The sequence below is a fragment of the Anser cygnoides genome, chromosome 13, assembly GCF_040182565.1.
Source record: "Anser cygnoides isolate HZ-2024a breed goose chromosome 13, Taihu_goose_T2T_genome, whole genome shotgun sequence".
NCBI lineage: Eukaryota > Metazoa > Chordata > Aves > Anseriformes > Anatidae > Anser > Anser cygnoides.
Window position 1 is genome coordinate 2,171,875 of NC_089885.1, and position 27,541 is coordinate 2,199,415.

The 27,541-nt window shown below is 36.4% G+C and overlaps 1 protein-coding gene across 4 annotated transcripts in view; it reads right to left on the reverse strand.

The window, feature by feature from the left end:
• Positions 1 to 27,541, reverse strand: part of TENM1 (teneurin transmembrane protein 1) — an 848,278-nt gene that overhangs the window by 593,396 nt on the left and 227,341 nt on the right. The window contains exon 1 of one of the 4 annotated variants that reach the window (XM_067005244.1): positions 20,569 to 20,705. The exons of the other annotated variants lie outside the window; for them this stretch is intronic. The gene's annotated coding sequence lies outside the window, so the exon portion shown is untranslated. Of the gene's footprint in view, positions 1 to 20,568; positions 20,706 to 27,541 lie in introns of those variants that run through there. 4 annotated transcript variants of the gene reach the window in all.

The window sequence follows — 27,541 nt, forward strand, 5'->3', positions numbered from 1 at the left end:
TTAGCAGTGTTTATTGCTTTTTTTCTGCCCCCCCCCCCCCCCCCTTCTTTTTTTTAAAGTCAGAAAAGGTACCTGTGCGGTCAGAGTACTCCAAGAGATTAGCCTTTAATGAAAAATAAATAAAATCATGCCACAAATTGCTAGTACAACTGGGAGCTAGAAAAATGTTTTCTGGCACAAAGCAACAGGGTACTTTGGTGACTGCAGCTCTCTTCAAAATTCTGATGTTGTTGAATCTGTTTGTTACAACACCCCACAACACAACCTAGAGTGATTAGGTACCACTCTAGTTTCCTTTGTCTAGTTTTCTTTGGACCACTTTCCCCTGAAGCGATTCCAAGTGCTTCTGCCATCACTCTTACTGTGATTCTCACACTCAAAGAATTTGCAAAACACTGCAATTCTCTGGAAAATTGTTGCATCTGGGCTTAGGGCCTGGCCCCATACCTGTTCTTACTGTTGGTTTTTTTTCCATGAATTCCACTTAATAACAGTTCTTTTCTTAAGGAAGTCTTGAAATATTATAATACTACCTCTTGGATGGAGCAGAAGATTATTCATACCTAGTTTTCTTGTGTATACAAGAATTTACCTTTCCTTCTTAGTCTCAAATATTTTCAAGACCATCTTTTTTTCCTTCAGTCCTAATTTTCACCTGTGGAACAACTCCATAAAAATAAGGCAAGAAAATATACTAACAGGAATACCAAAAAACTCTCACTGAACAATGTGAGTGCTCAGAAAATTTCTGGGAGCCCAAGTCTGTCTATTTGTCTGCTGCAGTCGCTCATTTGGAATGAATCAGTAAACACTGATAATTCATCCTAGAGGCAGAATTGTAATAAGGCTATTACAACTTCACTACTTCTCAGCCATAAGTAAATAAAACACTTTTCCTCCATGAAATATCCTTATCTGAGGAAGTACAGAGAACTAATCCTCTCTTTGATCTTTGGCAGATGCCAATAACAGCAGAAAATCTGCAGTGGGATGTACATGAAAGAAAAAGCCTCTTAGGAAAAATATATAACTAGCCCAGACAAGTGTTCCAGGTGCAGAAGCCCATTGTAGAGACAGGAAGAATTAAATGAACATTAAGAAATGGATGCAAAGAAAGCATCCATAAAGCATCTTAACATGGATGACCCCATCAAGAAATTAAAGAAAACAGCCTTTTTTCCCACCCTAACAGAAAAGGGAAGATACTTCCAGTAAGTGAAGAAGGATGCATATACTCAGGCTTATCTCCAGAAGTGAGTGCATCCAAATGTGCTCTTCCTTCTCAGATCAGCAACTAAAGGTTACTCTCATTATTTTTAATAGATAGTTTTACTATGTTTATATCTCTAAGAAACATAACCTAAGATGCAGAAAGGCTGATTATAGGATTCAATAAATATATGTAGAATATATATGAAATGGGAAGTAAACAACACACAAGAAAATAGGTTTTTTTTTTTTTTTAGAACAAAATTTGGACAAGAACTCATTCCTGGATTGTACTTCCCTGTTGGAAATGCAGTTTAATTTTACAAAGATCTTGAAATAAGCAACTATTAAACATTAATTTGAGTATTCTCATTCAAAACATTATGCTGAGAATACTTTTGCAAATAGATGCACCAAAATAGAACATTAAATACAGAAGAGCAGTAGCCCACATTAGTTATAATTCTTTCAAATGATGAAAAGTAATTTTTTTGCCATTAAAATGTTAGATCTGATATGAATTACAGTGATGATCAGCCCTGAGACAGCTGAAAAGCTAAAAAAAAAAAAAAGCACTGCTAAAACAAATTGTGAGTCCTGAGAACACTGATCAACCGATACTTGCTATGATTATGAGTTCAGAAATAACTCGGTCTTTAGGTCATTTTAGAGTGCAGTATTTCTCAACTGCAAACCTCTGCTGGCTCCTAGGAATGGAAGATGCTACAAGAAGGAAGAGGAAAGGTGATGAGCATATCTAGATGAAGCTCAACGCCCTCTGACAACCCATTACAATTGTTTAGTGGATTTCATCCATGACATTATCTTTTGGTACAACTCTTAAGTCATTTCATATGAGAACAGAGATTCAGGGAAACATTCTCATTACAGTACATCTAGTCTGTATTACTAGGAAGACTTTTGTGAATGTTAAATTCATCTGAAATAGCCAACACACACACACACACCTCTTATTCTCCAAGATGACCTTATTCTGGATTTAAAAAATACTGAAGAGGTCATGTAGCGTACCACATTTTTATTCAAGCAACCAGTTCAAAGATCAGGCTTTTGTGGATTTTCTTCTGTTAAGGGGATTTTTTATTTTTTTTAATCACAGATATATATATATAATAATAAATAAAAATATATAAAAATAAAAAATAAAAATAATAAAAAATAAAATATATTGCAGTGATAATTTGTTTTCATGAGCTCAAGCACAGATTCATGTGGGGTTGAGAGGTTTATTTTTATTCATAGCTCTGTTTTACACAGCATCAAATCCAGAGTCTACTCTAGATCTTTCCTGGAACTAAATTTTTCAGAACTCATTCAGACTTGGTCTGGCTTACGTGCATCTGCAATAAGTTCTCACATTCAGTCTCTTCCACCTGCACATCTAGTCAATCTTCTTTCTCAGCTTATTACTATTAAAAAGTATGCTTTTATTTTGAATTGTGAGATGCACCTGAGCTCAGGAGTAAAACCAACATCAATTCATAAAAACACGCCTGTCTTTTGCATGTTTTCAGAAAAAAACAGTAGTTACGTTAACTTCAATAGTTTTTTTTTTTTAAATCAAAACCACACTACCACAAGTGAAATAAAGTATTCCTAGATTTTAAGTCCACAGAAAACTTCTGTGAAGCTGAGATTAGTACATTAGCATGGTTATGAAGCACATACCTAAACATTACAATTAGTAAGTGTTGAATTATTTAACATACTATAACTTCCAGCAAGTATTACTTTGCCTTTAATACCTAAAACAACCTGTTATAGCAAAATTTCATACACTTATAATTACTGTGGAAACATGCATACATTACATATTGAGGATTTGATCCTTTCTAACTTTTCTCAGCCCATATACTTCTACTTTATTCATAATTACACGGTACTTAAACTGAATGTATTTGGAAATAAATATTTAGATGATTATGAGTGACCATTCTGAGACAGACCAAAGTGCATCCAGTCCAGTATCTCAAATTCAACAGCACCCAACAAGCTACATCTGGAAAACAAGGTGAGAATAAGGACACTATATAATGACTTTTCAGGTTTAATCTCCCAGTACAGCTCCACTGTAGCTCAGAAACTTCCTAAGCCAGAGGTAGCATTTTATCACTGTGTTGCAGTGAAACTAAATGTGTCAGAATCCAGCCCAGAGCTAAGTCCTACAGTCATTAGCCCAACATTCACAGCCACTCCATACAGAGACAGACAAAAATATACTTGTACATGTGTTAGATAATGGAATAAAAATCAGCTGTTGGACTTTTTCTTTTTAAATCTTCCATTGAAATATTTTAATAAAGTATTTAGAGAGTTTCAAAGGAAACATTGTTACTTTTCTTAACCTGAAAGTGAAAAACCACAACTCAGTCTTATTGCTATGTAGGTGTGTGTACACATTTCCCCAACTCCACTGGTATTCATACACACCTTATGCATATATATAAGTATATCGAGTCCCCCTCTAAAAGAAATGCGTATAAGTAGTTTACTTCTCCACATGCGCTGTTACCCTTTGTAAGGAGTTATTTTCAAATTTGCAGCTCATAAGAAAAATAATCCTAGATGATTAAACATTTGTTTAACATTAAACATGTTAAACATGTTCTAAGCTACGTTACAGAATTAACATTATCCAAGTTGGTTCAATGCATAATTCCTTATCAATGATTATAGCTACAGAAGTGCTAAGTCAGGACCCCATATTTTACTTCATTTCAGCTGATACTGTACTTCAGGATTTGTGCACTTCAAAACCATCAGCTGCTCCTAGATTGCCATCTTTTCAACCATTATTTCTCAATTCTTGCTTTCAGTGTTGCAAATTCTTTACTGCTGCTTTTCCTTGAGCATTCGTAGATAACACCCCATCTTGAATTATGTGGGTGAAAGACAGGATTGGTAACAGATTATTTTAATGCTGTTACGTTAACAACAGTTTGTTGAGATTAAGGGGCTGTCAAAGTTATCTGGTACGAGTTTAGTCAGGGATTGCATTCAGAGGTTATTCTGATTTAACAACTACTGGAAATCTTTGACAACTCTTTTAATGCTTAGTTTAGTGATAGAAAAAGAACTGAGGGGAACTCAATTTTTATTTATCATTAGAACTTGGACAGTTGATATTGTGCTTTCACTGTTGTCAACTCAATTCATTATTTTGTTTTGAGCACCAGGTATCTCCAATTAACAATATTTTTTTCATATACCCGGAATCACTCCAGAGTTAACTGAAATCAGTGAAACCTACAGGATGTTTCCCAGTAGATTGTGAAGCGCTCAGATATGAACACTGCAAAAGCATAAGCGCAGTTGTCGACAGCATCGTGGTTATTTATGGACATCACAGGGTTACTTAAGGACACCCATCAGAGGAACAGGATGAATGCACAGCACTCATCTAGAAAGACCTGGGGAAAAACAAAAGTAGATTGGTGTTAAAAGTTAAAAAAACAAACCAGAAGACCAAAACATTTTTCAAGGCTGAAGCCATGAAAACACAGACAGAATCAAACTCTGTCAGGTTCACTATGAACATACAGACAGGCCAAAAATGTTTAACCCCAAGTCTGTGGGTCCAGTAGATAATCAGGAATAAAAAAAAAAGCCCTTGAAGACAATGCAGTATCACAAAAAGCTAAGAGTCTAGTAAGATTCAAGAAAGGACAAGGAGGATGATCACAAAGGAATGGAGTAGCTTCTATGCAAGGCATGATTATGTAGCTAGGAGCCCTAAGAGTTTTAGTAAGAGAAGTAAATGGTGATATGACAGACAACATTAGACCCAAGAGATATGAATAAGAACTCTGCTCCCCTAAGCTGCTTAGCAATGAAGGGGCATCAAAGGGGGGCAAAGAGGCAGACCACAAGTTCAAAACAAGCAGGAGATGATTCTTCACACTGCATATACCAATGATGTGGAACAGCTTGCCACAGGACACTGAACCGACAGACTGAAAAGCAAACTGCACACTTTATAGAATAAAAATCTGTTTAAGTTTAGCTGTGTAGAGACCACTTGCAGCTCAAAGTTCCTAGGACAATTCGTTGAAGAAGAGAAGAGTAGCTTGGGGAAGCATCACTGGCTGCTCAGTCCATCTTAAACTTTCTTGATCATTTGCTTCGGGCAACCATCACAGACAGTACACTGGGTCAAATGGGCTGCTTCTTATGGTCTTGTTTTTACATGCCAGACAAGTGTAAGAGTAACAATGACATTTGTGTTAAAGAACACAAGTTCATATACAAATATTTTACATGCTTCTTCAAAGCATGGAGGACATAGATAACACAGGAGAAAATTGTCCTACTTGCCTTCAGTGAATTCATCTCCTGGTTGTGTTATCTGACAGAAAGCAGATGCAACCAGGGCAGCTGGGAGGAGGAAGAAGGAAGAGATGTACATTTTCCTTAACTCACAGGGCTGACCTTTACCATACTGCAAGTTCCAACACTTTACGAAGACAAAAACTTAAGACTAAAGCTCTCAGAATACTTGCAGCCTGTTTTGAATCTATTTTTTTCCAGCAAGTCTGAAGATGCTACCTTGGGCAGCTGATCCTATGATTCTGAGTGTTTCCTAGGCTCAGGTCACAGCAGTGAGGCATGAGCTCAAGTTCTCAGATCCTTCAGCACAGAGAATTTCGTGTTTGCACCTCATCAGTAATTACAATGTCTATATGCATATTCAGAACTCATTAGCTATCAGTAGAGATTTAAAATACTGTTTTTAGCAGTTAACCTTCAGTAAAATTCCATCTTTTCTTTCACTTTTTTTTTTTATTATTTACTCTGAAGGAAAAACAAAAGAGGCTCAAATATTTTACCAAAGTTTTTCTTGCCTTCCAAAATAATGGAAGGAAAGACATGAGGAGCCCAGAGAATCTGACAATACTGGAACTTTCTGAAACGAGGTTTTGCATATCTCACTTGGCAGCTGGCAGCAGAATGTGACAAATGAGAATTCTCACTCCAAGCCGCTGGCTGCCAGTCATGAGTTATCTTATTCCTTGCAGTGAGAGCAGGCCACAGGAAAACAACAACAAAAAAACACAAGCAAATAGGCCAGACATACAGGGAAGAGACTGGTAAAAAGTAAAAAAAAAAAAAAAAAAAAAAGGAAAATTTGGAAAAAAATCAGATGATGAATGCAGTGGCACTTCCACTCTTGGTGCTTTACGTAGCATTGAGAACTCTTGTGTCACATTATCACAGGCACTGATGAAGGTTACACAAAATTAAAAACGCGGTCTTTGCTATAGGCATGCTTTAATTTGTTCTTCAGTCCATTTGAAGTGTGTCAACTTTTAATTGTTCACTAAGAGGAACTCCTGACTAACTGCTCATTGTAATGCAAGGCCTATAGCTACGCCCGAGTGGCAGTTATCAGACAGTCTCCTGGTTGTGACACTACTGACTTCAGAACATGCTCTGAACAAATAAACACTTTAAGCCAAACCAAGCTCCCTCAAAGGAAGAGTTCAGGAGAAAAAGACAAGAGACATTGTTTCTCGCTTGTGTTCAGTGTCATGTATGCTTTTATTCTTTTTTTTTTTTTTTTACTGGATTTTAACTACCTACTGTCAAGTTGGCACTCCTCCCAAAGAGCCACCTCTTTTCCAGTCTCTTAAACATCCACAGACTATTGATTTGCTCTTGGAATTTAAACAAAAAATCCTACTAGCTCCACATCCTGAACTGGAAATCAGGAACCAACAGAGGTCAGAGCACGTAGCAGCAATTTCAGAACATTATTTCCTTAAAAGAAGACATTGCAAGAACAGAGGGAAATGCTTTCTACATCTGGGGAGCTGGTCTGAATATTACTTTCCTCACCTTCCTCCAGCACCGTGATGCTGTTCATCCTTTCACACGGCCTGCGTCTCCTCTTGCAGGAAAGCAGGCTGCCAGGGGCAATGCCTCTCACTTGCTGCAGCCTTGAAGCCATCAGGGTTAACGCTCAAAAGGAGGAGTGCCAAAACACAGCAGACCCTTTGTGGCTTTTGGTGGGTGCATGCATTCCCCTGCCTCCCTCTTAGCTTAGGCAGAGAGTCAGTCTGGCTCCAAGCATCTCCAATCACCTGTGCTTAAATTTTCATGCTATAAACGTGTAGATATTTTTATGGTTAGTTCCACAGAAGTCTGAAGAAGCAACAGATAAAGAAACAGCTAGCACCACCACCTATTGGTGAAAACGGGTAATTATAAAAGTTATTAATTCATGTTAGGTCATGTAAATTTAGATTTGTTACTTTTTCGTACCTTACGGCAGACACTGTTTATTCAGAAAGCTGGGTGAGTATGCTTAAGATTAAATAAAGCCATGAAAAAGAAAGGTGGCTTGTAAAAAATCACCACTTAGGGAAGTAAGTACTTAAGCTTTCTATAATCTTTCTGAGCAACAGTAAATGAAAGCTGGGAGCAAGATGCTATATACACATGCAGTTTCTTAGACTGTTTTTCAATTTTATTATTTGGCTTTACTTAAAATTTAGCAAGACTTGAAAAAGGTTACTTATTATCAGAAACTACTACAATTACAATTCCTGAATAGGATTTATGACTTTTCAGGCAATTTATAACAATAAAAAGGAACTTTTTAGAACATGAGTTTTAGAAAGAAAAACAATAATGACATCCAGTATCTTCTTAGTATCTTGCAGTTGTGAGGATTTTATTTTTTAAATTATATTCGAGTAAATCTTTGTAATCTTAGATTATAGAGCTAGGATAGTTTTACTGAGTCTTAACGATTCCACATGTGATACAGTACTAGCCCTCATCATACATAAACATTTTTGTCTGGATTAAAAGAGCATGACTTTTTTTTCCTCCAGTGACACTATTATCTCCCGCTTATCTTCCTGCTCTTAAAGACTGTAAGGAGAAACTCCACAGACGAAGAGACGCCCCAGGACAGGGCTGATCATTTCAGACAATACATACCACAGGTTACTATGCTGTTTACTTAAACACTAAATTTTGCAAAATGCTGTTCATTGAAAATAGGGATTCCTCTGGTATTTCTTAACAACGTGAGTTATAAATAATGAACCTAAGCATTTCACATAGCAAAGAGAAAAGCTGTTTGACTGACATCTGAGGTATAATACTTGAAGATCTCCTTAAATAAGATGGAACAAGAGGTCTTGGAAATGGATCCTTCCAGTAAGAGGAATAATAAAACCTGAGACAGTGCACTTACCTAGACACACACCAATTCACCACTGCAGTAATGGAAGAGATGCTTGTAAGCACTGTTTTGAAAGATTAGTTCATTAATAAATAACTTTAGAAGCACTTCAATAAAGAAATTCTAACTGACAACACTTGCCTAGGATCCAACTGCTTAGAACAAGATGCTGCTGTGTGTTAAAGCCTTGCTGATGTCTAGTGACAGTTCTGTACTTTTTCCCACATAATAATATCTGAGAACACCTTGGGTAAAGGAACAGAACAAATACTGGAGCTGCTCATGTTCACAGGCAGTAAAATAGAGGAAGCTTTAAGGCATATTCCTTGGATAACTTCTTCCACAGTAAATCAGTTTCCCTTAGAAGAAAACTATTTCAAAGAGACAGAACAAGACATCAGATATGAAAATTTTCAAGACGTTACCAAAATGAATCAGTGCATTAAAGACAGGCAAGAGCCTTTAAACGAAGGAAGGTCTTGCTTGGTCCTTGAAAGACCAAGGAACTTAACCCCCTACCTTCAGGGCATGATGGAAATCCCTGGGACCACTCCCAATCACTTTCTTTTTCATCACAGATTTGAATACAGACAACTGTACCCAGCTGAAGAAAGTCAAGATTCTAGGGTTAAGCGAACATATGGTTGTATCTATTAACTGTGGTATTGGCACAGTTTAAAAATGCCATTACAGAAGTGTTCAGATTTTCTTGGATGAATCTTAAAAAAACAAAAATCAAAAATGAAAAAAAACAGAAGACAAGAACAGTCCAGTGATCATTTTACATGCAGAAATGGATTTCTGATGACAACTTAGCCACCTACCTTGGGTGTTTGAATGCATCTCCCTACGGTTTCATCTGACAGCCTACAACTCCTGTACTGTAAGAGGTGGCAAGTAATGGATTTTTATTATGCTACAAAGTACAGTGTTTGATTCTGGATTTGTCTTCTAGTAAACTCCAGCATTAAGTTTTGCCAAGCCACTGCTGAGTAAGGGTGACCATTTACATTAAAATGCCCTGGGTCTTTGGTCCTGAGTGACCTTAGTCAGATCACACTATTTTATATGCAAAGTTGGGATTCCACACACATCCCCACCCCCATATCATCTTACATATCTACAGTGAAATTTATTTGCTGCTTTATTGTTTAGTCTCATGTCCCATCAATCCTAAGAGGGACGTGCAGGAAACAGCCAATTTCACTGACGTGGTATCACCGCTAACAAATCCCATCACCACCCCCAAAGCAACCTGCTTTTGCAGTGGCATACAGATATTTTTAGAAATGCAGACCTCAGCATCCACTGCCTCCCCTTTTCGGTCTGAACAAACACAACCACACAACTGTGTCTTGCATGCAGGTTTATATATACTAATCAATCAGGCTGATTTTAATTAATCCTAATTGTCCTATTAAGGTTTCTGGCTAACAACAACACAGCAAAAAGGATTCCCTAAGCAGCCTAATTGACTTAATCAGCTCCTTAATAATCCTTCTTCAGGCCTTTAAAATGAACTAACCTCTACTTCATTTTAATAAGCATATTGAAGAGGAGGATAAAACTTCTTGATTCTTGGAGCCAGCTTTCATCACAGCAATGAAGAGCATGGCAGGCAACAGATACGTCAGGATCCATAGACAGAGAAGGATTACATTAGAAAGATGGCACCAGATTTCCTCCAGGCATGTATAAGCAATGGAGAAAGTTTAAAGAGCTCCAGCTGCATTTTCCCAAAGGAATACCTGGGTTTGTAATCTTCGATTACAATTGCACTTGTTCAAGTATCTTCAAAGTGTGATTGAAGATAGAAGTAGGTATTAATATAGTCATGAATTAAAAGCCCAATAAATCAAAAATTCCCAAGTTGAAGTAGTGTGTGAAAAATAGCAAGCAACTTTTAGAATATTTTTAGCACTAGTTTTCTGGCAGTTTATACATTTAGCTGTGGGTAGACATTTACAAGTTTGGGGGGAGATAAAGCAAGCTAAGTGCATGTGATTTGGTTCTGACAACGATTTGTATCCTACTTTGTAGGAACGAAAAAAGCTCACTTTTTCAAGTAGTTTTGCATGTGCTAAAGTCACATCAGCTTTCAAGAACTGTGTGGCGTACTCATCGTGCATTTCCCCCCATTGCTCTTATTTGTAGAGCAGTAGGAGTATTCCTGGCACTTGACAGACAAATGAAGTGAAAGGTTCCTGATCTCAGAAGTTTATCAGATTGGGTTTTAGGTCAAGATTTTTCACAATCATTAAGTATTTAAAAATGCAGATGAGCCTTAGCAGGTTTTCAGAATCACCTCTTATTTTTGTGCACACTTTATAAAGCATTATATAGAGCATGCAAGTACATGAGATACATGCCCTTCTCTGGCTCTATGTTTGCATATCATACACAAAAATAGGACTTGATATTCTCTCATTATTTCACTGAAGATAGCAAGATCAGTACAGGGATACTAAGAACCTTCATTTTAATTCATACATAATCTGGTGTAGTGTAGCCTAAAGTTTTGCTTCTGAACCTAGTAAACATTCATTTAAGTAGCCATTACTCCCTCAAGGACTTGCACATTACCTGTACATTGCAGGTCGACAGAGTAATGAAAGGTCAACTGCAAAAAATACATGTATAGTTTTTCTTTCACAATTCTGATTTATTTAACATTTTAAAGTATATTAACTAGGGTTATCTGGATTTAATAGCTCACTAATAATGAGGAAAAAAGCAAAAGCAAAACCAAAACCACAATAAAACCCCTATTTCAATTATTTGCCAAAATGACAAGCTTCTTTTTGGCCTTTCAAAGAGGAAGACGGAATTTTCTTTCTGTCCACCATCAGTTAGATTCAAAAATCTACTTTTTCAGTAAAACCAACATAATAGAAAACAAAACACAAAAGCAGAGCACAGTCCCTGAGCAGTCTGTTCTAGCAGACTGCATGAGGCCATGCCAGTCAGAATTCAGAACTCCAAACTGCATCCACAAACAGCGCAGTATGTAGATTAAATATTACAGTGCTCCTCTCGTTGCAAGGGTGTTTCTTCAGAGGAGAACCTAACTTAGTATGTTTTTAATCCAACAGTCAAGACTATGCAGTGAAGGACGAGGTGAAATTCAAATATTTTTTGTCTTTCAGCTATAAATTTGAAAAAACATTTCCGTTTAGGCATTTTAAAAGTACTTAGTCTTTCAACCTCAGTTTGATAATTACTTCAAAATGATATGACAGTATAATTCCTTTTTAAGACGCACAAAAAAGATATAGCATGTTTAGACTTTCCATACACATGCATATTATCCAACTGCCGATTAACGTTAAGATTTTAGATGTGGTCACAGACAATTTGTGCATGCACCCCTTCTAATATATTTTTAAAAAGTTGAGACATTTTACATCTAATTAGGAAGATCATTAAAATATAATTAATAAATTTAAAGTTGATTGCTTTTTAAACCCTCTATTCTCTAGTTTTGCCGGACGTAATGGAAATAATACATTTCCAAGCTCAGTATGCTTACTGTACATTAATAGCCCACAGAAATTCAACATTACATTGCCATTGAAATGAAACTCCTGTAAGTATGCTACCATTCTTCCATTCAATAAAGGTCAAGCTGTTAGTTGACTGTCATTAGGCATAGTCTCTTGACTGCTTAAAGGTTATATAAATATTAAACTTTATGAAGTCTGCTAGGAAACTTTCTTTTCAAATATCTTGCCATATCATTTTTTAAAATCTTTTCCCAGAAACAATTATACAACATAAAAGAAAAGCACCTCAACCTCTTGGGAGACAAGTACCCGCTTTTCCATAAATAATAGCTTTTTCCAAGATCCTATTAAGCAAATAAAAGGATAGAAATCTTAACTAAAGGTGATTATTTGTACACTTATTAAAAACAAACAAAAAATGCTATGACTTTATTCATTTATCCAGACTCTGAAAAGTATGGCTTTCATTATTAAGTTACAATAGATCAAGATTTACGTTCACACTAATATCGCCCTCATTTCCATTTATATTAAACTGGTATTTGGTGTTTTTTTTCTTTAAAGGAGAAACATGAATGAACAGAAACTTGCCCAATGTGTGTGTTCAGCTTGTAACTTGCACAATAGCAAATTCAATCTTGTTAAGAAGCTGCTTCTTCTATTGTAGAACTTACTTGAATTGCAAGTTTGAATCTGCATAGGCTAAGCCTTTATGTAAAAGAAAAAAGAAATTAGGAAAATGGAGCTTTGACTTGCACTAATAAATTGCATATAACTGGCTCATTTCAAATATCCTTTGCCCATTTTATTACAAAGCTAGGAAAAATGCCTTCCCTTGACAACAGGAAATGGAAGTTCCTCTGACAACACCAGAGGAATAATAGTGAAATCACACTTCCCCCTCACTCACACACACAATTGCTATGGCAATTTGTCACCTGAACATCTGTCCTTGATCAGGGAAAGAAGTGGGAGCCAGCACTCCTGGTGTGATGCCATGGCCACAAGCAGTTACTGGGAAAGCTATTCATTGATCCTTAATTGTTCGCCTGACTTCTACTCCTAGCCTGGCTACTCACTTGCTCCATATGGTCTTCAGCAAGCTGCTTATAGTCTGTTTTCAACTTTTTGCAACTTCCCAGTTTGCAAAACGAGTGAAATAAAGTAGATTCTCATTTCCACAAGATTCCTAAACCTCAACATAACCGTAAGAGTAAAAAACCTGCTGAAACAAGTTGGGTGTCTTGTAAACCACACTGATCTTGAACTAAGATGCTAGCAGGCGGAAGCCACCCTTTTCTGCTACCCTCAGTAACAAAAAAAAAAACTGTTCTTCAGTGAGGCTCACCTATATGTGACTAATTAGGATGTGCTATTATTGAATGGATCAGGTAACATTTTTCTTGTTTATCGACTCATTAAAATATTTAATAAAAGCATTGTTCAAGATTCTGGTTACTTCTTATTTTCTATGGTTTTGGCTGAAATTAAGTCTGTTTATCATTTTTGCTATTGACTGTGTTATTCTTGCAAGTAAGAAATCTCTTCAATTCCTCACAATTTCATCTACTTTATAATCACAAGAGGGGGGGAGAGGAAGAGGGCGTTTAGAAATTTGTCAGAACTACAGATAGGGAAGGACTGGCTTGCCAAATCAAATATGATTGCTAGCAACATGACTTTTTTTTTTAAAAATAATATGCTTTTTAATTATGGTTACTATGCTGTCACTGAAGGGGATATATGTCATCTATAACCATCAGTTACAAAATTCCTCAGCATGTGCAGAAGATTCATTTTCTAATGAAATAAGGAGTATTTAGACAGGCCCAGTCAGGCTAGAAATGAGTTATCTTAAGTTAAAGCAAAAGTAAATACATAAATTCTTTCCTGTGCCCAGGAGCACCATTGAGAATTGGAGTGCTAGATCATTAATTTCTGTGAATAAAGTATGTTCTAAGTGTTTCTCCAAAGGAGTTTTATAAAGATTCAGGGGTCATTAACATAGAAAGTTATCTTTTCCTCCTGGAAAGGTGGCACTTTGGAACTTGCTTCTATGGAAATAGCTATATGAAGAAAGATAGGACCAAGTGTTAAAATAAATAAATAAATAAATGACATTTGCTTAACCATCAACTTCATGTTGTAAGCAACACAGCAGGACGATGAAACTTTCACTTTTTCTCTGATGCAAATATTCCAATATAAATCCACAGGAATTACAATTCATTAACTGCGATATAAATTCCCAGGTCCCATCAGCTCACATCTCTGCTGTTTAACCCTCTAAGCTGGTGTTAAAGAATGCATGAAGTAAAACACCCAGCTGAAGCCCTGATCTAAAAGGTGTTGCAGGGGACATTTGCCTCCTAACTTAGTATTCTGAAATGATTGTCAACCTACAATTATTTCCCTCAGCAATGAGTTCGTATTACAGAAATCAGGAAGAACGCTGTCTTAGGTGCATTCTGCATCCTCTGCCTCAGAGCAATTACCAGTGGCCTTCCCTGAGAGTTTGCAGTTACAGAAAAAGACAGGAAAACTATATGGTAAAGCCAAGAGCGGATCAACTGCCAAGAAGCTTAACAGTATATTGAAAGGCTCTTTCCAGCAAGTGAGATACTACTAATAGTTATTTTGTATAATTAAGCTTTTAAAATCCATTAATAGAAATAAATTGTAATTCAAAAGCACTACAATTTCTTTTTAAACTTCTGAAAACAGAGGAGAAGAGAGCAAATTTGTGCTTAAGACCAAGAGGGAAAGCACCTTTCCTGAGAAAACTAAGGTGGCATCAACATGGTAGAGCTCATTTTCATTAACAGAAAAGAATGGCTACAATAATTAGGCAGTGTTGCTGCTGGAAGGGCATTCACTGTTTTACATTATAACTGTAAGACATCTTAAGAAATACCTGACTACTGTTTTTTTTTTTTTTAACCAAGATTTTACTATTTTACATCCTACAGAAATATTGTTCCCTACTCAGATGAAAGGGCCTCTAGATTTTTCCTGATTTCAGCAGTATAGAGTGTGTCATTAGGAAATATGTCAATTGCTCAGGTGAATTTTATTCCATTTTCTTATATTTTAAGATCTTAACCCGAGATCCCCAAGTATATTTCTACACTGGACACAGTGATATCAGAGACAGCAGCTGCTTCTAACATTTCTGCTCCCTCATAGTAGTTTTAGGAAATTAATATATCCTTCATTGCAGTGTTTAATCATCTTTGCTCCTAGGTCTAGCAAATAACCGCATGGAAATAGTATATAGCACTACAGCAAGTGCTAAGTATTTCGTATTAGTAGTAAGCCATTTACACTATCCACATTCAACAGTTATGTGCGCATAAGCAGGAATACACCAAAACCATGTTGTTCAGCCACAGAAAACTGGCCTTATAATTAAGATCCTTCAGGACCTGTAGCTACAACCCCAGCCAGTCAGCTGTAAGACTGCAAACAGACCGCAATAAAACCAACTATACCATACATGGCTTACCTAAAACAAACAATCCTTAATCACTTGATATACTCTTCCAAACATTGGGTCAATTATCAAAGTTGTTATGCACCACATCTGTCAGAGCTACAGAAATAACTCAGTTTTCCTGTGGAAATATCAGCTCCAAAATTTAATCATTAGATCTCGAAAAAATAAATTGTTTTTAAATGCACAACACCAACACATGATCAGACAACAAAAGAGTTTAGTGAAAAAAACAATTACAGCATTATGTTTATTTCTAAGACTAAAGAAAAATCCATTGCAAGATGAAGACTGGGAAGCAACGTAATAAATTGGTGGAGTAATAAATGGGCCTGGAGTGGGAAACAGAAGTGGTAACATTTTAGGCAGCAGCAAGTCTGCAAGAGACCCTTCCTAAACACGTGAGCTCTCTGCAAGGAAATAAAGTGTATTATACAGTACAGTTCATTTTGCATCTCAAGTGATCATGGTTAAACAATTAAAATTAGATTTTGCAGTACTTGTTTAATTTTTCAGTCTAATTTTTCTAACAGCAATAATTATTTTGTTTCCTTCCAAATTTCCATGCTAGAAGGCAAAATTATTTCTAACAATGAAGAATCCTTTCAAGGTAAAATTCTTACTATGGAGAAATCAGAACTAAGCGTGGTAAGAGTTAACAATTTCTAAGTCTGGAAGGGCTTGTTGACTCCTGATGACATTTAATGACAACAGGCAAAGTGAAATCCCCCCACCTGAGAACTGTTTAAAAAAAATACTGCAGACTGACAAGATCAAGATCTATTATCTCTTCCAAATGAATTACCTTTGTATGAACGTAATATTTAAAGAGCAGAGACAGACTTAAATATTGAAGTTTCTGTAGCTACACCACTGTATCTTAAAGGATGCAACCTTTACACAAACATTCAGACCAAAGAGACACTGGACATTCTGTCTCAGAGGAGACAGAAGAGCTCTGCAAAAATCTGTTGGGATTGCTGGGAGCTCACGGGGACGATTGATGGACTAAGCAGTAGTACCAAACACGCTATAGGTGCACACTGAGCTCCCCCATGAACACTCCTAATTCCTAGAAGGAAGGTATTGTAGGAGATAACTCATCAACTTCAGACATTTTCACATAGCAAGTTTATGTTGGTGGTTAGCACACTAAACTCAACATTGCTTATTAATCCCAATTATAAATAAACTCTAATTAAATGCTGCCACTGCAGTTACTTTTTACCATGAGGCAGCTAGCATGTTGGAATGGGTACAAAAATTACTATTGATATTTGTTGCCTCTCAAGAACATTTGGACTGTGTTTACTTAGTTTGTAGTAGACGGAATTTTATTCTCATAGTTGTCAGAGCTACACATTCAAGTAAAAACGTGAAAGTTAATCTCACCAGTTTATTGCTTGTTTTTACTTGTTCAACATGAAAGTAACATCGATTCTTTAACTGGAATCTTTGTTAGATTAAGTACCCAAAGAGATCCCAGCTGAAGTGCACAGCACTCTTGTCCCTGCTGTGGGACTATCACAATTAAAATCTTGCAGCTACTTGCTTTCTAACCAAAGTACACATTTAGAACAACTACATGCAGGCAACAGTAAAAAGTTGCCAGTTTTAAGTACAATTTTTCTCCTAAAAGCAAATTTAATAACTTTTTCCTACCATATTTTCAAAAGCATAACTCTAATGGAAGAATATTACACTTGCTATTGTAAGATTCTTGATTAAAAGAGAACTGCTGCAGTCAGTGATTTGCAGTGATTTATTCGGTGATATGGAGAATTAAAAACTTTTAAAACTCATTTAGTGTACTGCAGCTGACATATGATTGAATATTACTGTAGAACCCCAGCTCCCAGAAGGCTTACTCCATACATTTTTATGTTTTCCTATCATATCTTAACCACAGGTCTACCTTGTTTTATTTTCCCTGAGCATGCTCCGAACATTACAGGTAGATGTTTTATATTCAAGCAAAAATGGAGAAGAGGCGAACCCAATTACTCCGATCCCCATCATTTAGTTTGTCATCTATGATGCAAAGCACATAGTAACAAATTACGTTAAAGAAACTTAGCAATAGTCCCTTGTATTCCCTTCCAAAAGTTGTGTGCGTATGTTTTGCTTTACCCCACACCAAACACCTGGAATATTTTCCTGTGCTACAGAATTGCAAAAGCCTATCTGAAAGGCTTACTTGTGAGAAGGAACTGACATGGAAAAAAAAGTCTTGCCTCATAACATCATATTTTATTTTTGCCACCGTTTAAAATATCTATTAGTTTTGATTAAATACACTGAAACGTCATTTAAATTATATACACAGCTTAACTAAAAATTAACAAAGATTTTGAAGATCAGTTGGGAACAATGCATTGATATAAAAATCATTAAGAATTTATGACAAGCAAATATTTATTGCAAGTTATCTTGTCTCGCTTTGTAAAATAATGTATACTTGTATGACATTTACTTGTGATGTGTTTCTTATTTTCATGTATTTTAACTATCCATTTTTATTTTTAAAAAATGTGATTAAAATTTTGTATAGCAGCCTTTGAATTTTATTTGTATTGAAGAATAGTAATAATACAGGCAAAGCTACACTCTTAAGTTGTAAGGTTGGTGGTAGAATGGAATTGTTTACCAAACTGACAAACTTAATGCTGACCTTGAAAATATAAAATTAGGCACAAAATTGCATTAACCTCTGAAACACTAAGACTTAGCAGGACACTGTTGTGGACAATACCAAAAAGTTACAAGAGCCAATTGCAATACAACTAAGAAGACCAGTGTTACAGAATTCCTTTAAGTTGCAAGTGAATTTGGAGTGTAGTTATGGTGAATGAGCACTTTTGCCTTCTATGCAAGTGAAGAATGTACCAACCACCCATCTTCTCCTCCCTCTTCCAATTCCCCCATTTGTTTTTTTGTTTGATTGTTTTTTCCCCAGAAATAACAGTTATCATAATTGATAATAAGTAAGGGTCAAATTCATAAGAACACCTCCTTTTGACATCTGGAATTTCTCTACAGTTGAAGTTCACCTAAGTATCTCAGTCTGATCAGAAGCCCTATATTTCTGCAAAAAAAGTTTGCAAGAATATTTATACCTAAGGATTTTTCCCTTATATAGGAGCTAAAGAAGACAGCTGGATTTGTTTCTTATAGTTCTGTACCATTGTAGTTACACATCCTAGTTTCCTAATTTACACATACTGCCACACAACTTCACTGTAACTTCTTGCCTGTAAGCCACTGGAAAGTATTTTCTTAAAAAAAATATAAAATTAAATTAAAAACCAGTACCAATATTGCTCCTCTGACCGCCCCCAACTCCTCAGATAAATTCCTTAGTTATTGCCATATGAATGAATTAATGCTTACTAATTCATGCTTAAATGCTTTTGCTGAAAACAAAAGCGCACTATTACCATGTCATTATTTTCTGTATAACAACAAAGAGCTTCACACTTGTAGAATGCAACAGAGTTTATGGGAAAATGGCATCCTCAAAGAAAATGAAGCCAGGAGAAAAATGAAGGGGTTTTATTATTAGAGTACATACTACATACTACAGATTTGAGCAATCCCTGAATGTGATTATAGATTTAAAGAACACAACTACATAAACTAAGGGTTAGTTAACAAAATAAATATTTCATGAGAAATACTTTTTTTACCTTTTTAAATCACTAGCTGTATGACCTGACCACTTGCATTGCTTTAGCATCAAGACAGACCATCTTATTTAAAATCCTCCTGAATAGACCTGTAAATATTTCATGATTAAATTTCAGTGAACTGCAAGAGAGAAACCTGTTAACATCTTGCAGAAAAAGACTAAAATACATATGCACAAATATCAGGAAATGAGAAGGATGCATAAGGAAACAAAAGAATATGGAGAAGCCATAAATTAAAAGACAAGGGATTTTTGTTGTTGCTGTTTACAGTCACTTTGGTAACTACTTCTGCGTATAGTAAAAGCATAAGTGTATTAAGGCTGTTTGCAGCACAGAAAATTGAAACGTTTTAGTTCCCTCCACACAAAATAAATAGCACCAAACTTCTATAAACCAAAGTTTTCTCCTACTCAGATATTTTGATATCAACTTTTTATTATGTTTTAATCCTGATTCTGCTGATCATCTTGCATTATCACTTTGTAGTCAAACATGCATAAACATAGGGTGCCAAGCTCTTTTACTCTACTGAAACTGAAGCAAAAAAGGACCCAAAACGTTCGTTTGTCATACACAGTAAGGAAGTGAGCAATATAACCTTATTGCTCTCGATATACAACCAGCACTGCAAGTCCCTATACTGCCAGCAAGCTGTCAACAGGTGCAATCCTTAGTTAGGAGATACACATTACAGCTTTTCAGTTTATTTCCACCAGATGGCAGGTGAAAGTTTGATTTCCATATACAAAACTCCTCTAACAAATTATAATAGCAATACAGCTCTTGAAAGTGGCATCTTGATTTGCTTTTACTGAGTGTTTTGATTCACTCAGAATCAGGCAGGTCGCTGCAAGGTTTTGGCTTCTGGACTAGCAGTAACTTAAACTTCAAATTTAAAAATGCATCAGTTATTAGCTTAAATAAACCAAAGCATTCAGATTACACTCTCTTGGAAAAAATAAGACAGATGAAGAAAGCTAGTATATACCAGGAAATAGCACATTTCTCTACTGAACAATTTTAAACACAACCAAGAGAGTAAGAACACAGTACAGTTCTCCTCCTCCACCGTATTTGCACAATTCTGGCACTGAATCAACTCTCACAGTCTCATTCTCCTTTATTTTTTTCCAGTTGTTCCACATTTCTAATTCAATCATTATTCTTAAGAACAAAGCCATCACAGAAATACTCTGACAGTACCTATCTTCCTGGTTTGGGTAGACTTCAGAATTCAGTAGGATGAACCAGAAAGCTTGGTTGGTAAGACCTTGGGTCCAAGGCCTCAACCCTGTAAAAAATTAGTTTTCTCTGTCCATACAAAACATCATTGAAGACAAAAATGATTCAGACTTGCTCTCTTAAGAGCATGAAAGCCTTCCAGCTGGTGTAGGATCAAACAACTCAAATAGTTTTCTTACACACATCAGCATTTCGGATCTTCCAATCACCTCCACTTACACACTGCAGTTCATCCCGAGGAGCAGTCCCAAGGGCATGAAAGCTGTACTGTTCTCAGATGAAACCATGCCAGGAGAGCATCCAGTGTGCTGCAGCCCTCAACAGGCACTAAGCCTGCACAGCCAGCCAAGAACCAAGCTGAAGGAAAATCCCTGCACCACTCATATGGGGATGGTGACTTCCAGTACCAGCTGCTTCACCCAACAGCTCCACCTCACCTGTGCTACCTTACTTGCAAAGGTATGCAAAGCCCTAAGCAATTAACTGCTAGATATTAAAGTGAGCCACAGGTTTTGTGGTTTAGCAAATTTTGTGATTTAGCAATCCTTACTAGTTGTGCTGCCTGCATTTAAGTAGCCTAGAAAAAATACAAATAAAAAGTGATATACTTAGCCTTCTCCGAAAAGGGAAGTGTTTGTAACAAAAATGCCAGGGTTATCCAGAAATAAAGAGCATTTCTCTTGGTAATGGAGCACCTGAAATATAGTAGTTCAGTCACTTTTACTGAATTTTATCTCAATTCTCTACAGCTTTTCAAGATTTGACCTTTATCTCCTCTCTTCTAATACTAAGATAATTCAGAAAGAGAATTTACAAAACTCAGGACATAGAATGGACAGTTACCAAGCTGCTAAAGCCTCAACCAAGCTCAGCAATCTGGATTTATTAGCTTCTGGACACAAAACATTAATAAATGTCACCATTTAATTTCCAGATAAAATTAAGCATATCTGTAAAATAGATCTATATCACATCTAATACAGTTTAATTATAGTAATCTACACAGAATAGTATATTTTTAATCTCAATGAGAAAGAAGGGAATTACATTCAGAAATCCCTGAGCAACAGGATTCAAAAACATTCCTTAGTTTTTTACAATGTAAACTATGAATTCGATAGTTATATATGTGTTTTTATATTTCTTACAACTCTCATGCTAGAGCTGTCCTGGACTTCACAGAAGTGTAGCATACCTTAAAGGTGGTCTACATCTGGCTGAGTTTACTAAACTATTAATGTTTATCATTGAAATATTTTATCATGGCATGGTATTTATGTGATCTATATAAAGCACCTTTGCAAAAATGCTATAGGGTAAACACATAACTGTATACTTCATAATTTGAAAACAGATAATGTTTTGACTTATAATTTTTGAATTGTAATGAAATATTTTTATATTTCCTCTCATAAAAAAAGGTAGAACCTGACTATGCTATTTAAAGGTTGCCTTTTCAGCTGGAGCTTGAACTGAATTAGTCTGATTAAACCCCTAAGCAACAGGCATCAGTTTCTACATATATTTATACAAAGCAAGGCAACCTTAGTTTTTTTTTTATCATCACTGCTCGTGTTTCAAAAAAACAAAACAAAACAACAAAAAAAATTATTATAAGTCAGATTCTGTAGAAAAAATTAAAATCATGAAAAGAAACAGAAATCCAATTTACTGTTTTATATTTACATGTGCCTACATACAGACCTGCTATTACAACGGTGAACACACATATAACAAAGAGCTCCATTTCTGATTGTAAGCAGAGAAGAATAGGCACATCAAGTGGCACAGCTAAGCAGAGACCAAATTAGGAAATTTGCAATGTAGCACTGCATATCACCAGTTGGTGAACTGGTCAAAACTTCTGTTATCAGTTTTTAAACTTCAGCTGATCCATAATACCTCAATACCACTCCTAACACCAACTGAGAGAAACATAAACAACTTTTCCATCTAAACTAGTTTCTCACAGAATATCCAGCTAACCTTGAGTCTCAGGCCCTGCCAGCAGTACCTGTAGTTGGGCTCAGGGCATCTGATAACCAGGAGAATGAAGACTTGTGACAGGCTTGCTCTGCTTACACACCAGGATTCCCTATAGAGTTGAACATCTCTGTGCAGGAGACAAAGTACTCCTGGGGTGCTCCAGGACTGAAGAATTCAATCTTGGCCTGGGGAAACAGAACTGATTATCTTTTGTTCCAAGAACACAGCACATCCTCTCATACTGACTTCCATAACGACCATGGAGAGACAACATCATCTAGATACCAATCAGTTCTGCTGTAGCCATATCTCTTAGAGAAAGGAGGACAAAACAAAGTTCTACCTGATAGTCACTTTGCTTAATGCACTGTTACCAGGTGCTCAGATAAAGTAGTGATGTGCAGAGTGACAAAAAGAAGGTACACAACAAAATACAGCATGTCCTCTGTATTATATAATTAAATGATGGGGGACTAGTGGAAAAAACAACAACAAAACCAACCACTGCTTTACACTCCCAAATTCACCTTTGCTTATGTCCTCCCTTTCCCCTTCTGTCTGCATACCCAGGCTATCCTACAAAATAGCTTAACGTTTAAGACAGCTGTTTCACAGAGTTTAAAGAGGCCCACTCAATTATCCACTTTGCCAAACATTTCAAGCACCTGCCTGCCTGCCTATCTCACATTTGGTCAACTAGCTGAAAAAATAGCTGAAAGCTATCTGCACCAGGGGTCCTGATCCCTGAATTTGAATTTGAAATTTGAAGCACAAAATTACTGAGAGGCAAAGGGGTGTTTTTCCTAAAACACCACAGTTGTGTACCTCTGCAGCCAAATGGACGGTTCCGTGCCTGTTAAGTATGTGAGTTAAACTGCTGCTGTGACAGCTCTTGTTGCCAAATGAGGATGCTTAAGGACGCCGTATCACTGAGCATTAATGCTCTGTAAACAATGGTAGTCATAATCCCTCCTGTCTCCATGTAGGGCGGAAAAGAAAAGAGTCATGTTATTTCAATATTAAACAAATAGAGGAATTACCCCACCTGCCACTCCTTTTCTAACACAAGCCTCAACCATCCTACAAAAAGTTTATCATATGAGCCAGGCAACAAGCTTCAAAATGTGCCAAATGAGATGGTCCAATCTCAAAATGAAGAAAATGTATCAACATTTGCACTTACAATCACACTTATGTCTGACTCCTGTGGAATAGAGGTGAAGAAGAAACTTGCGGAAAGACGCAGCTGGTCTTTTGCCAGGCCATATTCCAAGCAAAGTCAAAAGTGAGAGAAGATGGGAAGGAAGATGGACAAATGCAATGAAATACAGGTGGCAAGAATACATGGGAGCTGAGGAGACAAGCAGGGCAGAATTTTTCATTTTTTAGAAAAGGACAAAAATATTGTTTTCAAACCAAAACAGAAGAACCATCAAGGTCTGAAAGGTTTAATTAGAGCACTGCAGCTCCCTTGAATTGCCATTTTCATGCTTTACACCTGCAACTTAATGTCTGCTATTTCTGCGCAGCTGTGCAGTGCAAAAGGTGAATGAAATAAGCTTTCCTGGTAATACAGACAGAATCAAGATCCTTCTGCTACTCTCAGCCCCAGAATAGGGTGATAGCTCTGGCTGAGAGGAATAGAGAAGTGTGGATGCAGCCCCCAAGGGAAACCCCACACATGGCTGTGAGTGGTTCACGTACCTGAATCCCAGCTCTCCAGCTGTTATTTGGTGCTCAGTTATGCAGCTGGCTATTTAAGAAGTGTGCACCAAACTTAAAAATTACGGTTCAGCATTTTTAAGAGAAAGACGCATTCCTAATAAAGGAATCAGTCACATAAGAAGTTCCGATTAGACTTGAGATTATAGTGGAAAAGGAATTAAAAACTGTAGTATTACAGTGATAGTTTTGTTAAATAGAAAACACCTGTTTGAATCATAGAGTAAGTGGCTTGTTTAAATTAATGTTTTCTTTCAGCTGTAAATAATGTAGTTTAGGAGATAAGCATTTTTTTTAATCAAAAAGATTAAAAAATATTTTTTATCAAAAAAAAAAAGAGAAACATTTGAAAATTGTTTGTGTAAACATGCCTCACTACAGATTGAAACCAAATCTGATGAGAATCCTTCTCAGGCCCAGCAACAGCAGGATGATTTTTTGTACTGATTAGAGCTGGAATTTAGTGCTTTTAATCACTGTTCAAGAAAAAAGTGTCTGCGCAAAAACTACCTGCACAATTTCCAGCTATTAGCCAACTTCCTACTCTTTAGGATTACTTCCTGCTCTATTTGATTACAGCAAACGCAATGCTTGCACCATTTGTTCTGGCTAAAGACAAGCTTTTGCCTGGTTGCAATGCAAAGTGTCAAGGAAGGTAAGGACATTTACAACTGCTTGCATGGTCCATGTGTTAAGCCATGCAGATTGCAGTCTGGACATTTGGATAGGAAATCACTGTTCCGTCTGCCAAAAAGAAACCAACCTTATTTGGTGCAAGTGAGCACAAAGATTGCAACCTCAAAATAACACAGGAGGGAAGGTTCACCAGCATGCTGAATAGCTGCTGCGAGCTACACCCCGAAAATTCAGCTGGCAGACAATAATATATGGAATCAGCTGCGCTAAGAAAAAGGAACACATATACCTACTGGTGAAACTGCCTGCTTTTTCAAACTAGGTATCTTGCATTTCTGAGCAGTACCTGATGAGACAATGAAACACTGGAAAGTGCAATTCAACAGAGATGGGTGACTCGTTCAGCTGGATCTAGAGAAGACACACAGTTATTTAGCAATCAGCAAGTTACATTGTGCACTGGTTTGAAATTTGCTGGTGTAGCAGAGAAAATGCAAGAGTTAGATTTATTTTTGAAGTGTGGTCAAAGATGAAAACAAAGAATTTAGTTGAGTGGAGAAGTAAACATTGCTGAATAAGTTAAAGACAGAAAAACCTATTTTTCCAAGTTTTCTTCTAAACTGTCTGAAGTAGAAGACCATATTGCTTAATTTCTGTATCAATCACACTTATAATTATTTATGACACTTTCAGCCCATTCATATTAGAAAGATATTCTTGTAAATTAATATTAGAGGGCAAAAAGAAAATCTGAATTGGAAGAGCCAAAATATTTCCTCAGCTATACTGATGGCAAGCAACATACTCTCTGGGATATGCAGTATATACTACAGAAAGTCATAGTGCCTCTCTTCGGTCAATAAAATACAGAATCATTACTCTGGTAGTAACCCATAAAAATAAAGCCACCATAGTTAGTCGATCACTAAAGTTATCTTAGTCTAATCATAGTATTGTAAATCTTTAGGAACAGAATGACCACACACAACTAGACCATCTCTCTTAAATGCTACAAGAACAGTTCAGAAGAGGAAGAAGAAAAAAACAAAGCATGTGAAGCTTGTTCTTTTACAGGCTTTTGTTTCATTTTTGATTCAAAATGAGCATTTGGACACCTCTTGACTGAATAACAACCAAATCATAATGATCATAAATCAAAGAGAGGAACTACTTTGAAAGAAACTGCCTCATGGTAAGATTTTATATTTGAAAAATAACAATCTGTACTCTCCTTCATACAACCAGAGCCATTTTCATTGAGTTTCATTACACTAAAACTTGACTTTACATGGATCGAAACAAAACCCGTAACATTAAATTGTATTTTGGAATACAGAAAAATACTAAAGAAAATTCATGAGCAATCAGAAAGCCAAAGGGATAATATTAATAAGAAAAATGTGAAAAACCCCATAATTTATCTCATAACAATTGAATGCATTCTTAATCAGTGACTTTTGTTATAAGGACAAAGGAAAATGAGAGCATCTTCCCAAACGAAGATCTCTATTCAGACTGCAGACAACTCAGTTCTTAAAGGCTGTGAATATGATTTCAGTAGTCTCTACAAAAGCACATCGTACAATCTGTTATGCATCACAATCCTGGCAAATATAGAATATTTGTCTATGCTGTGGAAAATTAGGGCAGAAAGATATCAGAGAAGATTGTTAAATACATAGATATACTTTAAAATATTCGTATGGCTAGCTTAGACTAAAATTTGTTCTTTAGGCTGCTCACTATTCCCTGCATCCTAAAAGGGTATATTGCCTTTACCAGATGAAAGGAGCTCATTTCTGCGGTCAGTTTTAGAGGTTTGTTTTCTTGTTTTACACAATGGATCAGAAATTCTTCCCATATTCTGTTTCTGCTCCCCCAGTATACAGCTGAGAAGTTAGAAACAGTTGGAGGGACATGAAAATTGTCCGCAGTAAATACAGAAGTCAGTGCAATTTCAGTTGCTTATGCCAACACTTAATGTGCTCTACAGTCTTGGGCAATAAAATCTCTGGGTGAGGCACCAAAAAAAGCTGGCTAGAAGATCAGTTCCCTGTGAACTACTTTTCATTAATCCATCTGCTACCATATTGCAGTTACACATTAAAACCACTGTATTTGTTTTAGAAAGGAGAAAACAAAAGACAAAATGTATATGAAAACTCACTTTTTTATTGTTTTCCCATTCTGTATCCTGTATTAGCATTCCTCCTTCAAGTGACTAGGGTGTAATTTAATATGAATGGAGCAGTACTTGGTTCAAAACTGAGGTTTTGTTGCAAAGTAATTAGACCCCAAATGCACCCAGTTTCCAGCTAGATAAAATGCTTGGTAGCAATTTGGACTCTGATTGAACTATTTTCTCACTTAAAAATCAAAATAGGAAACATATTAGCAGAGGAGTAGAGAGGAAGAGACCAAGTAATTCACTGTGATATAGACCTCATGGTAACTGAAACTTATAATTATATATGAAATGGAAGAGTTAGTACAGCATAACTGTCAGGCTCTGTAACACAGGTGGGTTTGCTTCTTCAAGATTTCTCTCACTTTTTTTTTTTCCCCCCTCTTCATCAGCATATTAATGCTCTTCATCATCATTCTTTGGCAGTGTGACACATATCACATTCCCCATCCTTCTGAGCATATGGTCTGGAACTATTCAATAGCTGCAATATGATGATTCCGGGCTGCTGAGCGCAACTGATTGGCACATTAAACTGCTGTGAGACTCTTATCTGGGGCAGACAGGATTCTTTCCAGTGTAGTCCTAAGGGGCCCTCAGTAATGAAAAATAGTAATTCTAAGTCTTTTCCACCTGTCTGTTGCCAGGCATTTTAAAATGGAG